The sequence below is a fragment of the Mixophyes fleayi genome, chromosome 8 (assembly GCF_038048845.1).
Source record: "Mixophyes fleayi isolate aMixFle1 chromosome 8, aMixFle1.hap1, whole genome shotgun sequence".
Lineage (NCBI taxonomy): Eukaryota > Metazoa > Chordata > Amphibia > Anura > Limnodynastidae > Mixophyes > Mixophyes fleayi.
In genome coordinates this window covers 19486792-19506715 of record NC_134409.1, presented here as the reverse complement: position 1 = coordinate 19506715, position 19924 = coordinate 19486792, and the positions used below count along the sequence as shown (strand labels likewise).

The 19924-nt window shown below is 37.5% G+C and overlaps 1 long non-coding RNA gene across 1 annotated transcript; it reads left to right on the top strand.

The window, feature by feature from the left end:
- The first annotated feature begins 296 nt into the window (after nucleotides 1–296).
- LOC142100019 (uncharacterized) lies at nucleotides 297–1042 on the top strand. Its single transcript, XR_012678656.1, has 3 exons — nucleotides 297–347; nucleotides 683–797; nucleotides 980–1042. It is a non-coding gene; the product is annotated as an uncharacterized LOC142100019 (long non-coding RNA).
- Nucleotides 1043–19924: the final 18882 nt, after the last annotated feature.

The following is a 19924-nucleotide window of genomic DNA, read 5'->3' as shown; positions in this document are numbered from 1 at the left end:
GATTTGTATAGTAGTCTTTTATTTGTATTGAGTGTTATATTTTAGTTTACTCTTTTATAGACACTTTAAATGTTTGTGTTTTAAAGATATTTTATGTTGCACAATAACAGTGCATCTATATTTTCATATGTAATGTGCATTTTAATGTGTTTTATTTGTCTTATAAATTGTAACCCATTTTTTTTTTCTTTTTTTGGAGGGTGGTGTTGTGAAGCTTTTCAATCTAATATCTATTAATTTAAATCTTATGTGGTTTTTGAAATTTTCCATGGTGCATGTTTATCCAACAGATTCAGGGCCCTCCAGAAACTGTGGAGGACACTTGAGATTCAACATTGATTTTCAAGGTAAAAATGTTTTCAAATATGGTTTATATCACACTTTTTGAAATATCGGTCATATTCCCCAAAAATTGTATTGTGATAAATGTAAAGGCCTGTTTCATTTTTATAAACCTATGCAAATGCAGGCACCAGATAGTTTGGACTTAAACAAGAGTGTACCTTTGAATTCTGCAAAATTGAAATTGTGCTGTAAGGGCTGCCTCTGCCCCTGCTGAGATTATCATATGTGACTTTTATAGCCATAGCACTTATGATTATTTAAAATAATGATGAATCTTGATTGATAGAGTTTTGTTTAAAATAGAACAAACTAAAGGCTTTCCTTTATGTACTACCAGACCTTAGCTGGGACATGTCTGGCTCACCTGAAAAATATTCAATAATCAAGGAGGATTGGCAAGTTTAATTTCATGCAGAAGAATCAAGACATGGAAGAGTTGTCTTTTGTAGCTTGTAAGTATCTAGTTATGTTATTTCTTTTTGGTTATTGGAGGATCTTTGTTACAGTTAAGGCAACAAATTTTAGATTTTACTGCTTGAAAGTGCAGGTATGTACAAAGTGTGTACACAGTCAATGGATTTTTGATTTCCAAATGGACTAAAGTTGATTGCTTTTTCTCTTATATTTTAAACAGAGAAAGAAGACAGGCATTATGGGTTCCAGCATGACCTGCCTTGCAATCCTTCTAACCAATGGGATTAAACCAACATGCATGTGTTTATAATTTTTAGTTTACAAAAGAGTTGGTATTTTCAGTGCTCATGTTGTTTAATTTGATAACTAATTGTGTCTATAAAAAAAAAATTTGTTGTTGCAATACTTATTCTCCTGTAACTAATTAATTATAAAAAAAAGAAATTAAAAAACAATATCCAAAAACAATCCTGCAGTATAAGTCCATTGGTACTGCAATATTACAAAGTTCACTGATTCTGCAGTATAAGTCCAGTGGTACTGCTATATTACAAAGTTCACTGATTCAGCAGTATAAGTGTGTGTGGCTTAGGGGTACGCTCTCTTGTGCTACATATAATGGAAAACAAAAATTTGGAGGATAAAGTAGGGAAAGATCAAGACCCACTTCCTCCTAATGCTGAAGCTGCTGCCACTAGTCATGACATAGACGATGAAATGCCATCAACGTCGTCTGGCAAGCCCGATGCCCAATCTCCTAGTACAGGGCATGTAAAATCCAAAAAGCCCAAGTTCTCAAAAAGTAGCAAAAAGAGAAACTTAAAATCATCTGAATGTGATATGTGGGGCATCTTCCTTTTTTATAGTAAAACATTGTACTAAATTCAAAATGTACCTTGCCCTAAGAAAGTGGCATTTGAGGGGGAGATACATCTAAAATAGGAGGATAGATTTCTCATTGTAGTAGAGCATGTAGTAGATCACGTTTGAACGACAGAGTAAAAATCAAGCGAACAAGTGTTTGTGTGTTACATAAAAACAAACCATTACTTTATCTAAATAGTATCCTAATTGTACACCATGCAATTTTGTATAAAAAAAAGCCTGGTTTGGCCAAAGCTTCTGTTGTGCTCGTTTCCGTAATGATTCACGGCTGAAAGCTGCACACATATGCTAAGGACACGTTTGGTATTTGAACTCATGGCGCCAGCGTTGCTAACCACTAAGGTACCTGTGCAGATGTTGACTGGTGTTTATTTATGGATAATAAGGAAGAGTAGCTGTGTTGTGTTGTTTTTTTTCTTGAAGTACTATTATCTAGCACTTACACCTGTAGCACGCATGCTGTATTGTTGAGCTTTGCACTCTTTTGCAAAAATGAAAGTTTCCTTAGTGGTTAATCAATCCACCTTCCAACAATGGAGTCATGAGTTCAATTCTTGACTCACACCCTTTCCCTGTGTGGAGGTTGTATGTACTCTAATGTGATTGCGGAAGAGCACACTATGCATTTTGTAACGGTCAGGGTACAATTTTAAAGCATACATTATTTTTTAAAATTAATATGCATATTTATTTATGCTAGCGAATTACATGCATTTACATCTACATGCGCTCAGTTCAACTCAAACACATTATACGATCTTTCATGTCGGTGATTAAAAAGGTGTGTTGATTTAACTGAGTAACACTTTAAAATCATTTGTCAAAGGTAATCTAATTATATAAATGCTAAGGCAAATAATAAGGTAACAAGAATTTTATCTTTATCAGCTATTTATAGCTGATGATGTCAATTTGATAGCAGCCAATTAACCTACCAGTATGTTTTTTGGAGTGTGGGAGGAAACCGGAGCACCTGCAGGAAACCCATGCAAACACGGGAAGAACATACAAACTCCACACAGTTAAGCAGTCAGTCCATCTTAAGATCCTCATCTTAAGATCCTCATTCTCAAGACGGTATTACGTAATGGCAAATGTGAAGAGTTTGTTTACAAATGTTAAAACACAGTCAATCATGTGTATATTGTATGGTGGCTAAGTGGTTAGCACTTCTGCCTCACAGCACTGGGGTCATGAGTTCAATTCCCAACCATGGTCTTATCTGTGAGGAGTTTGTATGATCTCCCCGTGTTTGCATGGGTTTCCTCCCACACTCCAAAAACATACTGGTAGGTTAATTGACTGCTAACAAATTGACTCCTGTCTGTGTGTGTGTCTGTGTGTGTGTTAGGGAATTTAGACTGTAAGCCCCAATGGGGCAGGGACTGATGTGAACAGCGCTGCGGAATCAGTGGTGCTATATAAATAAATGATGATGATATATATATATTTATTTATTTTGGTTGACATTTCAAATGCTAATGTAAACAAGAAAGATGCAGAGCAACCATCCAGTGAGGAGGAAGAAGAACCTGAGAGGGCATTACCAAAGATGCCAATTTTCTCTCCTTCTGCAGGACCCACATTGAGAGATAATGGAACAAGAATTCACTGTATGGAGAAGAAACGTGGATCTGCTGACTGACTGACTGCAGCAAGTGCTTCTAGGTGCAGCATTATGAGCGAGTAGGGAACACTCTAGGAGGTAAGCCCTGGTGGACATCCCCAATAGAATGGTCCACCAGTCCCATGGCCTGACATTGCATTTGTTCCCGTTGAGCCTGACCCAGTGTCCTTGACACCTGCCTCTTGTTGTGATAGATAAGTGCTAAGTGCCCTCTCCAGTACACACGGTTCTGTCCAGTCTGTGTGGATCCCTACTTTGCATGCGCAATGCGGTCCTCCTATGGTGTCTATTGCACATACGCTATTCTTCATCCTTACTGCATATGAGTGCCATGGTGCAGTTCTTAACTCCTTGTGCCTCTATCCTATTTCTCAAGACTGTTTACTGCATATACAAACTTTTATCCTCTGTTCAATAAACCAACATTCTGGTTAAGAGTGCAACGTGTAGATTAACCTGTATTACTATTATGTCTTTGGGGTGTGAGAGGAATCTGGAGCACCCGGAGGAAACCCACACAAACATGAGGAGGACATACAAACTCACACAGAAAGGTCCACGGACGGAATCAAACTCAAGACCCCAGCGCTGTGAGGCAATAATGCGAACCATTGTGCCACTATGTTTATACAAATTCTTTTATCTGATAGGTGTCAGACAGTTTAATAAGACATTTTTGCTGTAATAATTGGGAACAGTGACCCCCTTTATGATCCTGAAGGATTCTCAGTTACTTACATTTTTCCTCAACAAAATATTACTGTGGTAGCTCTCTCCATTGCCCAAATGAAGGGATCCATCTGCAAAAGGCAACAATGAGATTTAAAGCTTTGCCTATGTAGCACCCTTTTTCCTAGCGCTCTGAAAGGGGTGGTGAAATGTTGTCTCCCTCTCTTCAGTGCATCCACTCAAGGCTTCAACACAGTACGGTGGGAATGTGGACTGTAACGGAATCCACCAGGGGTTGACTCGGGAAGTCCCTTGTTCCCGACCACACTAACCCTCTGAATAATAATGGCCACACACTGTGGTTGCGAAAAATCAACTGGGTGTTTTTATTTTTGGGGAATAAAATGGGTAAGGAAGATTTAAATAGGGGGAAATTCTGGACTGGGTAAGTGGGACAACGGGGAAAATCATAATCAAAGGCAACAGTGATTGCAAAGAAACAAGATGGCGCCCAAACTCTCTCACAAAACAATGATTTAACACAGTAATCACAGTCCTGCCAAAAATAGTTTGTGAGATTAACTAGCTAACGGTGGTGCACTTTTAGAAACATTGGTAACGTGCATTAGATCTCTGATACTTTGAATGTCTCTATATCTCTGACAGCTAACATAGTCTCTGATATATGTACAGATTTATGTGAGGAGGTATAGCTTGTGGAATTAGAGGTATTGTGTTATTTTCTTAATGCAGAAATAATGGTATCACAGTGTTTGGTGTTTATTACTTATCTGTCTCCCTCTGGATTTAGATAAATGTATTAGCCTTTATTTGATCATGGACTACCGGCAAGCCTGATCTCTAGCTGTACCTTTCTGTTAACACGCAATTCGCTAAAAGTGGGAGTCTCCCTCTCCGCACGTAGGCTTGCTTAGTTGTGTAATCTCCCTCTGGCTGCTTGTTTGCTGGTTTTCTGCAGGGATACGGCTACCAGAGTTTTTTGTGCAAAACTACACCTAGCATCTCTTTTGATAGTTCTGATGTCTCTCTGTTTGTTTGTACACTCTGTCCTTCCAGCAGACTCTCCTATCAGACCTCTCTCCTTCCCCTGCTGCTGTCACACACACCTCAGGCTGCCAGCAAGTCTCACTGTTTGTTTTCTCCTTTCCTGTCTCTCCTCCCAGTTCAGACTCACTGCAAGGGCTGACTTCTGCTTCACCCAGCATTCCCATGCAATATGCTGAGCTGTCTGCATAGAGGAACAAGTCAGCTTTGCTACACCAAATTCATTGCGCTTGGAGACTGAATTGAAATTGGTATGAGAATATGTCAAAACTACAAGTTTCTTTGTTTATAAAATGTTGTTTTTCTGTGGTATATAATGCTCGATATCTAGTTTACAATTCCAGTGATCTATAAAATGCCCTATGGATTAGCAGATGAACTGACTAAAAAGTATACCTCTTTTTACATGACTATCAGGACACAGTGAGATTCAGGGCCTATGTACCCGGTGTCTGGGCCTAGTGAAAAGATGCTTCAATGAGTCTTGAACAAACAGCATTTTAGGAGAAATAAAATGGAATGTTGTAATTCATTATTAAGGTGGTAGAAATGTCTTATTAGGTCTTAATATGCAGGATCTTGAAGTGCACATTCCCATCTCAGACCATAATCCTACAAATGGTTGCGCTAAGTGTCTGCAACACTGCTGCAAAATTGAAGTCGGGGTGTGCACTTTTGTGTATGCATCGTATGAAAATGCTCTCCCCCCCCCCAAAAGTTTTGTAAGTGACCCTTAGTGCCAATTAAACCATCACTGAGGTGGTCACAACACAACATTCCAGGGTTCCGTTGCCCAGGAAAACCGGAGACATTTTTTTACAACCTCCTTCAAAGCAGCCAACTAAGTACCATAGGTCAGGGGGATTTGTAAATGCCCTAATATCCTGCTGATTTTTTGCAGATAAATGGTTAAATGAAATCCATACACCCTCTCATAACTGGTGATATCGGAGTTTATAAACTCCCATACCTGTACTATTTTAAATGACCTGTTCTACGTATTTGGTATCTTATTGTTATTTGAGAAAGCAACAAATAAATTAGAACGTTTTACCTCCGCAACTGCATTGTGAATGTACAAACCTGGCAACAATGATTCTTTCTCTGTTATCTTGGTTAAATATTTTCACATATAAAAAGTACAGTATCACCAGACCCCTTTAACAAGTTATTTTTTTAAGCTTCATCATGATATAAATACATACATGTTTTAGGTCAACATTTCTCAGAAAAGAAAAGAGAAATCCTCTTGTATGTTTTCATAAGTAGACATAACACCAGGATAAAACGGAGTAAGTCCCGTAGATTGCAGAAAACCAAGCTTACATATACCACATTCCTAGACGTGGTGTGTTTGAGATAAGTGACAGACCTTTCACTCTTTTCCTCTGTTTAGACATTAATGTGTTGAGTGAAAATGTCAAATTTTCAATTAAACAAAACACTGCGCTTGCCGAGACGCACTAAAGAACTTAAACAAGTATTAATTATTCGTCTTCTTTCCCTGACATTTTTTTGAAAGTTAATAAACTGAGGCAGATTGCCGGTGACATCATATCAAGTTTAGCATAATCCACTACAGACTTTTTATTTCATACCCGTGCCAACGCCAGGTCACAAATCTGACTGCGAGCTAAAGTTTCACCTAATCATTATGAGTGAAGATGACAACGCTACACGTCGGTCCTTGCAAACCATTTATGTTCTCAAAGGAGCTTTCCACTTTATTTAAGGCCTTTACTAGATCCACTTCCTTCCCAAAAATTAGCACTTTGGTGAGGTTCCCTTCCTTGGGAACTTTCAGCACCACACGCTTGATCACATATATCCAGGATTCCGAAAGTCACCTTGTTCGTAGCAGAAGAGATCTGACCCAACTGCTATAAGGAGAGACTTGCCAAAGGTAATTGGCAGAGGTGCTGGCTCTATGTGAGTGCCTGTACCCTGCTAAATAGGGTGAATATTTGGGAGTCCAAGAGGATGGACTCTCACTAAGTACTATTATTGAGAAGGGTGTGGATTTAGTAAAGTTGTTAAATAAATGAACAAACTCCTTTAATTACTGATTTTGTTGACGTTTCAATAGGCATAGAGGACAAAGCAACTTTTTCACTGTGATTTATTAGCACAAATGTTAACCGTTACTGTACAAAACAGAAATACATATCACCACGGTGATCATTATTTAACTTGTTGCCGGCACAATATATTAATAATACAACAAGCAAAGTAAAACTAAATTAATCAGTGTAACAGTATTGGTACAAAACAACATTCTTTTTGACTGCTTCCGAGTTGGCAAAAATAAATTTCTTTCCTAGGAAGGAGTACATTTTGCATTTTCTCCACTTAATTATGCCTAGAGATGGGCATAAATCACAATGAAATTAGACACAAACAGAGTTTTGTGTCAGGTCAGGCTATTTCGCTGGCAATATGAGTCTTCAAGACTCTCTTTTGCTATTTATATGTTTGCATTTTGTGGAATTTATAGTTTATGAATAAAACCAGTATGAAAATGATTATTCTGCTGTGTATTGTGGCTGGGTTATGAACAGGAACAATTAAGTCAAAATTATGGTGGCAAAACGTGCAAAATTTCCTAGCCAAATGTAGGATGAGACAAATATTTCCCAGAAGAGTTTGAAAGCTTTCACTAATCCCAAACTCTGCCCATTCATCTGTTTGTAAAGTGTCCCTGTGGTAAGGGATATGCCCACTCAAAGTATAATTCTCACAGCTAAAATAATTGTACTTTTATTATTATTCTATTTTCTTTTACTTATTTTTCAAAATTTTCTCCTATTGGCTCCTGGAACACTGTTGCTATACTTCCCAAAATTTGAAATTTGGGGAATTGGGAAAATGCGTGCACGACCCAGCATTCCAGAAGCACACGGCCAAGAAGGGGCGTGGCCCCATGTCTCGTGGGAGTGGCCACGGCTCACTGGGAATGTGTTCAGTGCTTCAGAGTGGCGGTCTGCCACCAACCACCTCCAACACACTCTTTTAATGCCAAGCCCACCCTCTCTTCGGCTTTTTTCAAACGGATAGCAGAGTTGCTGAAGCCCCTACCTCGTGAGCCTCCTACGATTTCAAAGTTGGCAAGATTATTTGTAGCTTCTTCAGAGCACTGTTTATGTGTTTGAATTTGACCATGGTCTAACCAGGCTGGTCACATATAGGGCCTGATTCATTAAGGCACGTAAATTCCGATGCGTGCCGTCTCTGCGCATGCCAAGAATTGGACCATACACCAGTGAACGCAGCAACATCCAATTAATCTTCGAGTGCGAAAGACCATTACAATAGCCTATGATTTCTTGGGGGAGGGGACTTGGCGTATGCACGTTGTTGATTAAGAGTAAGGCCGGTCCTAGCTTTAGACATCTCACAGATGCAGCGTTTTCTGTCGTATCACTTGCACCAGCTACAGGTCTGGTGTAAGTGCCGAGTGATAGTGATGACGGCTGTGTATGTGTTTGCTATCAGGAGCAACTGTAAAAATGCATTTTATGTACAGTAGACATTAATAAATCCTAATAAATGTTTTTGAATTTGGGGGGACCTTTTTGTTTCTTTTTTTTTTTGTTTTCCAATTAATTAATATACAATTAATAAATGACATTGGTTGAATTTTTCTGTGCGTTCTTCTTGAACACTATATTCTATATTCTTTATATTCTAATTTAATTTCATATTTCTTTGTATTATATTAATATGTATTGGAGGTATCCTGCAGTATATTGTGTCTGGCAGAGCAGAGCGCAACTAGACCTATATTCAACAAGAGTCATCTTCAGATCTGCTCTTTTTTGAATATGGACATGCGCATGCCTGATTTCTTGTCGTTTTAAATAAAATGCAATGTACTTTCATTTTGCGTGCCTTCATGAATCAGCCCCATAGTGTGCACAGAAAACGGAACAGAATTGGGATCAATAACACATGGCAAAACTTATTTAACAGACATTGGGGCACATTTATCAAGCATCGGCAAAACTGAAAAATATTGATCAATCCTTATCGCATGGATAAGGATTGATCTATTTCTCAAATTTATTGTATCATTGTATTGTATAATTGTATCATGTGATCCCTCCACACGTGCGCTGTACAGCTCTGCTCTTCGGAGCAGAGCTGACAGCACTGAAAACTTTCATTTATGATAATGTACACCAGCTTCAGCTGGCGTACATTATCAAGACAAGTTTCCGAAAAAAATGTTTATTCGGGAATTGTTAGATTGCGGCCAGAGCAGTCACCATACTGTTAAATGGTGACTGCTTGCAAAAAACGAAGAGGAGTGCAAAGCAGCAGATATCCATGATATCTGCTGCGATGCACCTCTAATAAATTTGCGGAGGACACATCGGGAACTGATTTCCACGGGTAGTGCTTTCTTAAATATGCCCCATTGTTTTGAAACTTATTCTGCTGCAATACCTGTTCTGTAATCTCCATCGCAGGATGAATTGAAAATCTTTTAATGTGTAAATGTTTTTTTTTTAAATGTTTTATATAACATTTATCTATTTTTATTTTTACTTTTTTACATTAGCGGAACTGAAACCCCAAATCTGTTTCCGTTCCACTGTGCATTTATGCGTGTGAAGCCGACCAATTCATGCGCAATTCATCTACAGAGACTGGCCTGGCAAAGTGGTAAATTAACCCTCATAATATGGCCAGTAACGATCAGCTGCCCTGGCAACAGTACTTTGGTAAATTGTGGCAATAAGTTATCGCAGCAATAAAAATTTTAACAAAATCAGCCTCATTGACAAATTGACAAATAGGCCCCTTAGGTTCAGTGCACTGTGCTTGTGGTCAGCATGGTCAAATCGCAGACACCCTGCTCAGTATGAACATCAGCAATGCAGCACTAGTATGTAAACAAACTCTTACACAATTGCAACAAAAGTGTCACGATTGGTCTATAGCTGGAACAAACTCAGGCTACGCCAATAGGCTTACCTTCAGGAAGGGTTATTAGTCCCAAAACATTTATTTGCAAATGACTGATGTTTATTGCCATCCTGTTTTAATGAAGAAAAAAATATATAATAAAATATAATAATATAATAAAATAAAAAAATATATATATTTGCACTGATAGTCACATGACACAGTGAGATATGTCCGTAACATTATGCTCAGTTTATCAGTCAACAGGTGGATATTGATCTTGTTTCTAAATAGATTCCAGAGGAATTAAAGAACTTTGAAAATTCCAAGAAGAATTTTAAAGTCTGCTAAATATCGACTACACTGTTCATAAACTAGATGTCTATTTTACAACAGAAAGGCATGTGCAATCTTATATTCAGGGAGGTCAGACAAGAGAGAGCACTCGTACAACGGTCAGGCGCTCCAAGCTCCGTACTTGATGCTAATGATCTTTAACATATATGAAGTCTGATTAAAGTGCGATGTTCAGAAAAAAAAGATTAGAACAGTATTCGCAAACTGCTCTTATCAAAATGTTGGGTGTTTTACGATGGCGCAGTCTTCTTTTTTTGTCTACTTTTTTTGTTTCTGGATAAATACCCTCATTTACTTTGCTTTAGAGATGGTTTTGTAAAGCCAAGCCCTATTTTTTTTTTAAAAAAAAAATTGCAGCTATTACACAGCTGTTATAGGTGGCCTGATACATCAGACACAAAAAGCAGATTCTATAGGAAAGATTGATCCATTACGAACCTTATTTGCCTACATAGCCTTTCAGAATAATGTTTGGGACCTGGTTCTCAGCCACTTACAATTTCAGTACTTGAACCCCCCCAGAGGGACCATCACTTGACTGACATTTCCACCTCTAGTGTCTATACCAATCTCTGTGTCCCTCTAGCTTTCTACCAAACCCATTGTGGGAGGACATTGTACCTCTATAAAGTAAAGTGTTGGGAGAAGCTTTGTTATGTTGAAGGACTCTGCAATTACAGGCATTATTGCATACCATCCCATCTCAACCCCCCCCCCCCAGTATTCCCCCTTGCCATAAGAGCCCATTCAGGGAGAAATTATACCAGACTTCAACTGGGGTGAAAGAGACCTTGAGTTTCCAAACGATTTCTGTAGCCACAAAAGGTGAGAACCACAGAAGAATCCTCTCCTCTTTCAATTGTAAACGGCCTCAACCAACCAGCAAACACCTATTGAAATCAGGTGGTCGTATTCCTTGGAAACAAACAAGTTTAATAATACACTGGTCAACAGAGCTACCATATCGTCAGTGCGTTTTTGTTTCATGAAAAAGCATTAAAACAACCACTTGGCATTTTAATATGAAAGTAGAGGTCTTGTATATCTAGGTCCTCCATTGCAATTATTGTCCTCAATTAGATCACTCGAGCACTGTGCAAATTGGTTTCTGCAAGGGTTTCTGGTCATAAAAAATAATTAATAAATATTTATTCTCATCCCCGTGTGTTCCCATAGTAATACTTGGAGTGGGAAAATATTATTCGCTCTGGACTATTCTGCGAGAAAAGATTTTTGAAGGTGGCTTGAGGAATTAAGGTCATCAGTTCTAGTGTGTGTTTATCAAACTGGTATAGAAGTATGATTATTCTTTTTATTATTTTTTTTCATGCGTAAATTGAATATTTCAAATGGATTCCGAGAGATAACATTGAGTCCTATTTAACATTGAATTTATTGTACAATGATCCCTGCACGGGGAGGTGAGAGCACCTGCTACTGTCCTTTGTGACAAGTGTGAATTGTGTGCACAAATATGCCATTATTAAAAAGACCATAATGCCATTAGGCGAGTGATTCGCCTTTCATTCCAAATAAGAATTCCTTATGACCTTGTAATATCCATAGCGGTATAGAGAAAGACAGCTGGAGAACAGCGTAGGACAAAGTCTATTCTCATACAATGCGGAGCTTTTAAACATTTAGATCCAGACGCTGAAAAATGACCAGAATGTTGAGTTGTGACGATGAATATGAAATAATTGATTGGCTAGGAGGAAAGCAATGTGTGTCTAGCACACTGCACTGACAGTCAAAAAAATGCAAAATACATCAAGAAAATTATCTACGTGAATAATCTGCTAATTTAACAAAATGCTAAAGCATTGCTTAAAAAACAAGTGGTCGAAAAAAGCATTGTCCGAGCATCTGTATTATGTCGTTATTGTGAGGTTAGAGATATTTCAAAATTACAGTTAGACAGGCTTTGTGATTCTTTAGTAGATTTTTGAAAGGATATATTTATACATACAATTAACACTTCTCACAATGGACAGAAACTGGTGTCTTCACCTGCCTGTCCAAGGGTCTATTTTACTGCAAAATCTATTATAAATAGGACTCTGTGTAATCTACCAGAATCCATTTAAATTATTCAATTTATGCAGGCGAGATTAAGAAAAAAAAAAAGAGGAATCATATCCTAATCTAGTTTTATAAACACATGCTAGAATTAATGACTTAATTTCCTTAAACCATCGGTGATGGTGGGAGATCTGGTGATGGGGCATTGTTTCATCTCACCCGACATATCAATACGTAACCGCTGGCGATAAAAACTATATGGATGGCGCTAGCCCCCTCCAGCGGTAAGTTTATCCGGGATTTTCTAGCAAAGGCTTCCTCGTTTAACGTCTGTACCTGTTCTGTTGTCGCTATTCCAGGATGGCAATAACAAATTAAAATCATTTTAAAAAAGTTTTTATTTGAAGATGCATTTGTTTCATGTCTAAAGTTTTTTTTTAAATATTTTTGATTTTTTTTTTAAAAAAAATATTATTTATCGACTTTTTAAACTGTTTTATTTTTATTTGTTATTATTTTATTTCGTTTAAGTGGACCATGGAGTTCAAATGGTGGTTTTTAGTTCCACTGCGCACACGCAAGCTTTCTCACGCATGCACACATCTGTAAGGAATGAGCCACTAAAGCAGCAAGTTAGCCGTTACTGCTGCTGCCCATGTTGCTGAGTGTAACTCAGACACCCGGGCAATTTTTTAAAAATAAATTTCGGCCATAAAGAATTAGTTCTCTCTCTCTCCGCTATTGGGGCTCTGTTGATAAATAGGTCCCACAATGTAATTTCAAATTAGAGAATTTTACTAATCAGGGGAGGTGTTTGACAACAATGCTTTCTACTGTTGGGGTAGGATATACTATAATGGGTGTCAAAACTGGGGGAACAAAGCTGCAGAAAATATGCTGAATTAGAGTATGGAAACTCACAGTAAGATGTTTTCAGGAAAATCCTGGGTTAGCACATTTTAATTCATTGTGGATTTATGGAATAAGATGCCTGAAATGCTATAATGATATGCAAATTATATGCTGATATGCAAATGACTAAAAGAAATCGGGATATTGTGAATTATATAAGGGAAATTCTACATTTGTTCCAATTTGCCTATTTTCTGCATATTTTTAGCATTTTTGAACAAATGCAAAATAAATTGACACGATACATGGAAATATTTTAGAAACACTGAATGAGTTCAAAACTGCACAGCCAAAGACAAAATAATGTACTAAGTAAATCAAGACAATATTTGCACAATTTGGTATTTAACCCCACGTGGGAAGGTACCACAGAAAAGAGTTTGTTTTTTTAATATATGTATTTTATTTGTCATTTGTTGTGAATACAATTATTTTTCTATTGTGCTTTATTGTAATGTTTTCCAGTGTTTGGTATTGTGCCTGGTTTGCATCTGTCAGAATTACCTAATGGATATTGTACTTTGATGCATAATTTACTGTGTTTATTTTTCTTTCTAAAAGAGCTGTTTTAGGAACACTGTTTATTCTGCATTTTAAGTGAAAGCAAAAATGAACTTTCTGTGGCCTTTATCTAATTCTCTACTGTTTTAGAAATGTATGATTGAGTAGTAAAATGATATTACATTCTGACAGGCAACTTTACTAACAGAGTTCTGCAGTGTTGCACCGAGCTTTTTTAACTCTTGCTTTGCCGTTCCCATACTTATGGACAGATGTACACAAACATGCAAACCTACAAACTGTAAATTGACATTTTACGAAATCACATGCCTTTGAAATAAACGGCATGTGATGTGTTAAATATGTCAATTTAAAGATGGATACATCTCTGATTACATGAAAAATTTAACAACTCCAGGTAAAAAAAAATTATACTAAAAAGTAATTTTTTTTCTTGATGGTGTTACCTGCCTTTTAGATCATATAAAAAACCTTTGTTCTAGAAAGCTAAAAAATACTAGCTATTGTTTGCAACACTAAATAAATATGTGATACATTACTGTCAATAATGATAATCCGTTACTGTCTTATAATAATATTTGAAAAGTATATGTTGCTATTATTAAACACACAACAGATCTTTGTATTTTTATTTTTGAAGCTATTTCAATTGACTCTAAATTGATTAAGGAAGTTACACCAGCCAATCACAAACAACTGAGGTTCTACAGCTCGAGATGTAGCAGTTTATAGTAATGCACACTGGGAATTTGTGTGGCTGTGAAATTAGTTAAAGAAAAGTTAAAAGAGAGATATATAAGTTGGCAAACATATTTATCAGCATGTTAATATTGTAAAAGTAGACAATGCAACCTGGATTTATATTTTATTTACTTAATATTAATTAAATTTTAATATATATGGATATATTTGTTTCTAGTACTATAATTATAAAGTGGGATGGTTTGGTGTCATATTAAGACATTGCATGTATTTATTTTTTATATATACTTTCACATAAAGTGTCTCGACACTAATCTGTTTCTCAATTACATGGCTATTTAAATCCTAATGATATACAAGGAGCAGTATAAACTCAGTCCTCAACTCAGTCCTCAAGGGCTACCAACAGTTCATGTTTTAAGGATTTCTTTAATCATGCACAGGTGAGTTGATCTATTTGGCTGAGTCAATAATTATCCCACCTGTTTCTACAGACAGAAATCCTGAAAACATGAACTGTTGGTAGCTCTTGAGGACTGAGTTTGGACACCTCTGGCTTTAAATTTAAAAAATAATTTACTTAAAAGTGCATATAAAGAAAAAAGTTAATTTACATTAGTGAAGAACAAAGGTTTTTATAGACTTGGGCTTTGCATGGCTTGTAGATCATGTCTCAGTTTCACTAATAAAATTACTGAATTTATGTCACATAAAAGGAAAAAGTATAATTTTAAGAAATGTATCACATGTAACACACATAATATTATTTATCTGTTCAGTATATTGACAAAACCATCCAACCAATAAAAACAAGATTAGTCGAACACATACGCAATATCAAAAAGGGATTTAATAAACATTTAGTTTCTGACCATTTTCGAACCACACATAAGTATTCTATTGACTCCTTAGCCCAATTCATAGGAATAGATTTGGTAGGAAAAAAAATTGGCGTAAACAAGATATAACCATTGACCTTGCTAAGAAAGAAATGAGTTGGATTTTCCAATTACAAACCAGAAGGTTTAAATGTGGACTACTTATTGAAGTGGTTCATGTGATTATTATATTTTATACCTAGGGATGACCTTCTGAATCTATGTATTTGCTTTAAAATTATATTATGTTCACATATGATGTTTGTATTAACTTTCAAGAAGTTTTTTTTCTGTAAAATATTCCTTTATACAATTTTAGCATAGGTATATATTTGGAATTTTATAAGATTATAATCTACTTCGTAATAGAGGGGTTTATTTTTCTTATATGTTATTCAGTATTCACATGAGCATGGATCATTTAATTATTTCCATAATTTTTTTTTTACAATATTATCTATTTAGGTCATATATTAGATTTATGTTTTTAAAAGTTAGAGTTTGTTTGTAGTGCATAATATGTTTGAATTATTTAGACACAATACCAGTACCCCTTTTAATCTTATGCGCATCTATTATATAATTATAGTTTGTATATCCTTTTTAGTTTATTTTCTACCATGCATGAACAAAGGATCAAAACAATCTCTGTTTATCCTTGGTAATGTTTGTAATTTTCATCTTGTCGCTGCCAATAACTATTGTCCGATGCGATTAATATGGTTCCAAAGCACAAAGAGATTTAATAGCAAAAATTGCAGCAGTAAACCATGATGATTTATAAAAAGGTATAACATAATTCAGAAAAGTATATCCGATTACATTGCGCAAGCGCTCCCTGGGCCCAGGTCCTTATTCAGTCTTGTAGTCTGCAGTCAAGAAGAGAGATTTAATACTAGCCCAGGGACTTGCTTATATACAGTTTCAGTTAACAAAAAAACAGTGATGATGTCACAATGTACACAAAGATAAACTAAGGTCTTTCTTCATTGCTCCAGGAGTCAGGTCAGTCCAGTACAATGCAGATCATAGGTCAGTTCAAAGGATTCCTCTCCAAAGGTGGGGGCAGCTCACTCCAACAGCTGAGCACATGTTGTGGCTGAGGGAACCGACCTAATCCAGTTTAAACCAACCTATATACATGTGCTGCCTACAGTAATATAGAGTATCAATCTTATTTATTCATAACTAGCGATCTCTAAGAGTGATTGCTACACTGCTATCAACGTATTTCTGGTGAAATGAGGAATGATATAATACTAAATACCATACATTTCTTATGATCTGAACCATAAATACCTGTAATGTAAATTCATCTTTGCATTAATAACCTTTAAGTTTTGCTAATAAATTCATGTGAGTTGGAACTTTATTAAAGGTGTACTATTTACAAATTAAAGTGTGTGTGTGTGTTTGTGTTGTTTTCTCATGCGATTGTGTTATTAACCTTGCTATGACGTACCGTACGAATCACAATCGCACGGAACACTATTACAATTGATATTTGTTACTATAGAACGACTTCATCCAATTATTTGACTTCCACATGTTCTTGGTCCCCATAATAGTAGACCATTACACATATGTTGTAATTATCAGACACTATTTAAGTAAGTTCATTTAGACACACCCCATACCTTGAAAAAGACCCACTCAGGGTTGAAACGCGTTGGGTCGGTCATACAAAAGTGTCGATTTTCAAATGCAATCTATTAGGAGAAATCCCCTATCGATGGTTCAGCTTTTATTATAACTTTTGCAGAATACAAACCCAGGGCTTCCATCTTTTGTTGACTGCACCTATAAGCTGACAACACAAAACTGAAGCTTTCCCGGATTACACGATGAGTGAGGAATTCCCTGCATTAAGGAGAATATCGGAAAGTTACATCAAACTTCCCCGTCTCACTGTCAATAGAATACATCTGCAGTGCACTATATGGGGAGGGAGCTGTAACTCTATGACTTTTTTTCTGAACTTCTCTCTATATCTAAAAGATGTTATTTGCACTGGAATGAATGATTAATTAATCAAACAAGTACAAAAAATATAAAATCACAAAATAAAGTGAAGGACAAAAAAAACTATTCAGCTAATGTCACTTGTTAATGATATAGGGCCTGATTCATTAAGGAAAGGAAAGCAAAAAAAAAGAATTATTATTGGACCTTGGCAAAACCATGTTGTATTGGAGTGGGGGGGGGTGGTAAACTTAAAATGTGAGGACAGATTTATAATTGGGGTAGGGCATGTTCTAGATTAACTTTTAATGTCAGTGTAAAAATAAAGCTATGAAGTATTTGCGTCCTACATAAAAATGCAGCCAGTATTTAACTTATGTGCAAAATAATAAACTCATTTGCACCCCTTGCATTGTAACATGGATTTTTCCAGGAGAAAACTTACTCATTTTTTTGCCTTACTTACCTTAATGAATCAGGCCCATAGTCATTAATAATAAAGCATTAAAAAAATTAAAACAGTGTTTATTAAAAAAGAAAAAATTCTCCATGAAATACATTAATTAGTATATTATGATGTCTACTGTATATAAAATCAATGTTTACAGTTGCTTCTGATTGCAAGCACATGTAATAGCATGAATACACAGCCGTCATCACTAGTAACCGGCACTTAGACTAGCCCTGTAGCTGGAGCAAGAGATATGGCTTTAAATCTTGACCTGAGAGATGCCCAGAGCTTTAATTGGATACTGCTGTGTGCACTCAAGATTGTCACACCCTTACTGTACACTGACTGCAGGCAAACGCCCGTTTCTTCACCCCATTTCCTACCCAATATTGTAGGCTGTAGTAAGCGTCCTTTGCGCTCGAAGATTAATTGAACATTGCTGCATTCTGTGGCGCATGGTCCAGTTCTGGGAATGTGCAGCGTGTTTTTGCAGAATGTATATGTAGCGAGTGCTAAAGGCGAAAACTGAAGACACAGAGAATTTCCCCTTGCACCCCATGTACTCACCGAATACTGAGGGAAGTCCATGGAATCATTGGCTCTCACCTTGCAATGATACCGTCTGCTACGTTCCTCCCACACTAGTGCTATCTACAATACCAACAAACAGCGCCCTGATGTAAACAACACCATGTGATCAGATGAGGCACAATTATAACACTACAAACACTAGATGTGATGACGTACTCTAGCCCAAGTCCCACAGTGCACCGATACCTATCACAATTGCAGGCATGGGAAATAATGCCTACCTTTAATGGGGGCCTGACTTCTGGATCCTGGAAGGGAAAATACTTACACAGAAACACACAACACAGTACAGTGTAGTGCCACACTCACAATGGCAGGGACCACACAAAATGGCCACCTATAATGCTAAAATGGAAAGCAATGGGGAACAAATCAGGCGCCATTTTACAAAGGCCAATTACCTACTAACTGCTAGTACCTGAATTAAAAGGGGCCACAGGCTATTCCTGAATTTACTTATTTGCGCCCATCATCATCGTCATCTATTTATATAGCGCCACTAAATCCGCAGTGCTGTACAGAGAACTCACTCACATCAGTCTCTGCCCCATTGGAGCTTACAGTCTAAATTTCCTAATGTACACGTACAGACTGAGAGAGACTAAGGTCAATTTAATAGCAGCCAATTACCCTACCAGTATGTTTTTGGAGTGTGGGAGGAATCCAGAGCAACCGGAGGAAACCCACGCATGGAAAGGACATGCAAACTCCACACAGATAAGACCATGGTTGGGAATTGAACTCATGACCCCAGTGCTGTGAGGCAGAAGTACTAACCACTAAGCCACTATGCAGCCCCAAAGAGGAATGTACAAGATAGCAGACTTCAAAGAGCCCCGCAGACCTAAGCCTGCTTAATTAAGTACCATAGGCTCAATACCTAAGTTATTTGGGCCACAGGCCTAAAGCCTGAACTTAACTTGCACCACAGGCTAAGCCTGGATTTTAACTAATAGTGCCCAGAAGGTAAGTAATAATGTCCCTGACACACCTAACTAATGCACCACTACTTCCAGATGGGCCTAGTTCCCGATATGAGCTAGGGCCTTATGCCGAAAGGGTACTAGAGGAACAGAGTGTAGGCGTGGGCCTGGAAGGGTTTTGCCCGAAGGCCCTTCCTGTTCTCAGGGTCTTCTGCTGGTCTCTCCGATGGGGTACCATCTGGCGATGGCGACCACCTTCGACTTGCTCCCACAGTGGACCCTGTTTCAGTCTCCTTAATTCTTCTGACTTCCTTCCTGACCACATCGTCTTCCTTCTCATGTCGTTGGCAGGGGCGCTCTTAGCTCTGACAAGGGCTCCCTGCCGTCCAGTGGGGTGTTGCCTCTGCTGCTCTCTCCTGATGTCCCTCAGTGTCCTTCATCTTCTGTAAAATAGCTGTCACGTTGGCGCAGAGCGGGGACCCAAGGAGCCCTGATTGGCTCATTGTGGCATCAAAAATCCAAACGGCCGGCGGTGAGCCCTGATTGGCTCACCGTTCCGGCCATTGATTGGTTGATAGCGAATCGCTTCTGATTCGCTATCGCCAGTACTGGGGAAGCCTGCAAGAAAGATTACCTGCTGCCACCTGACAATCAGGTAAGTCTTCATTCTCTTCTGTTTTCACCCTCTTCA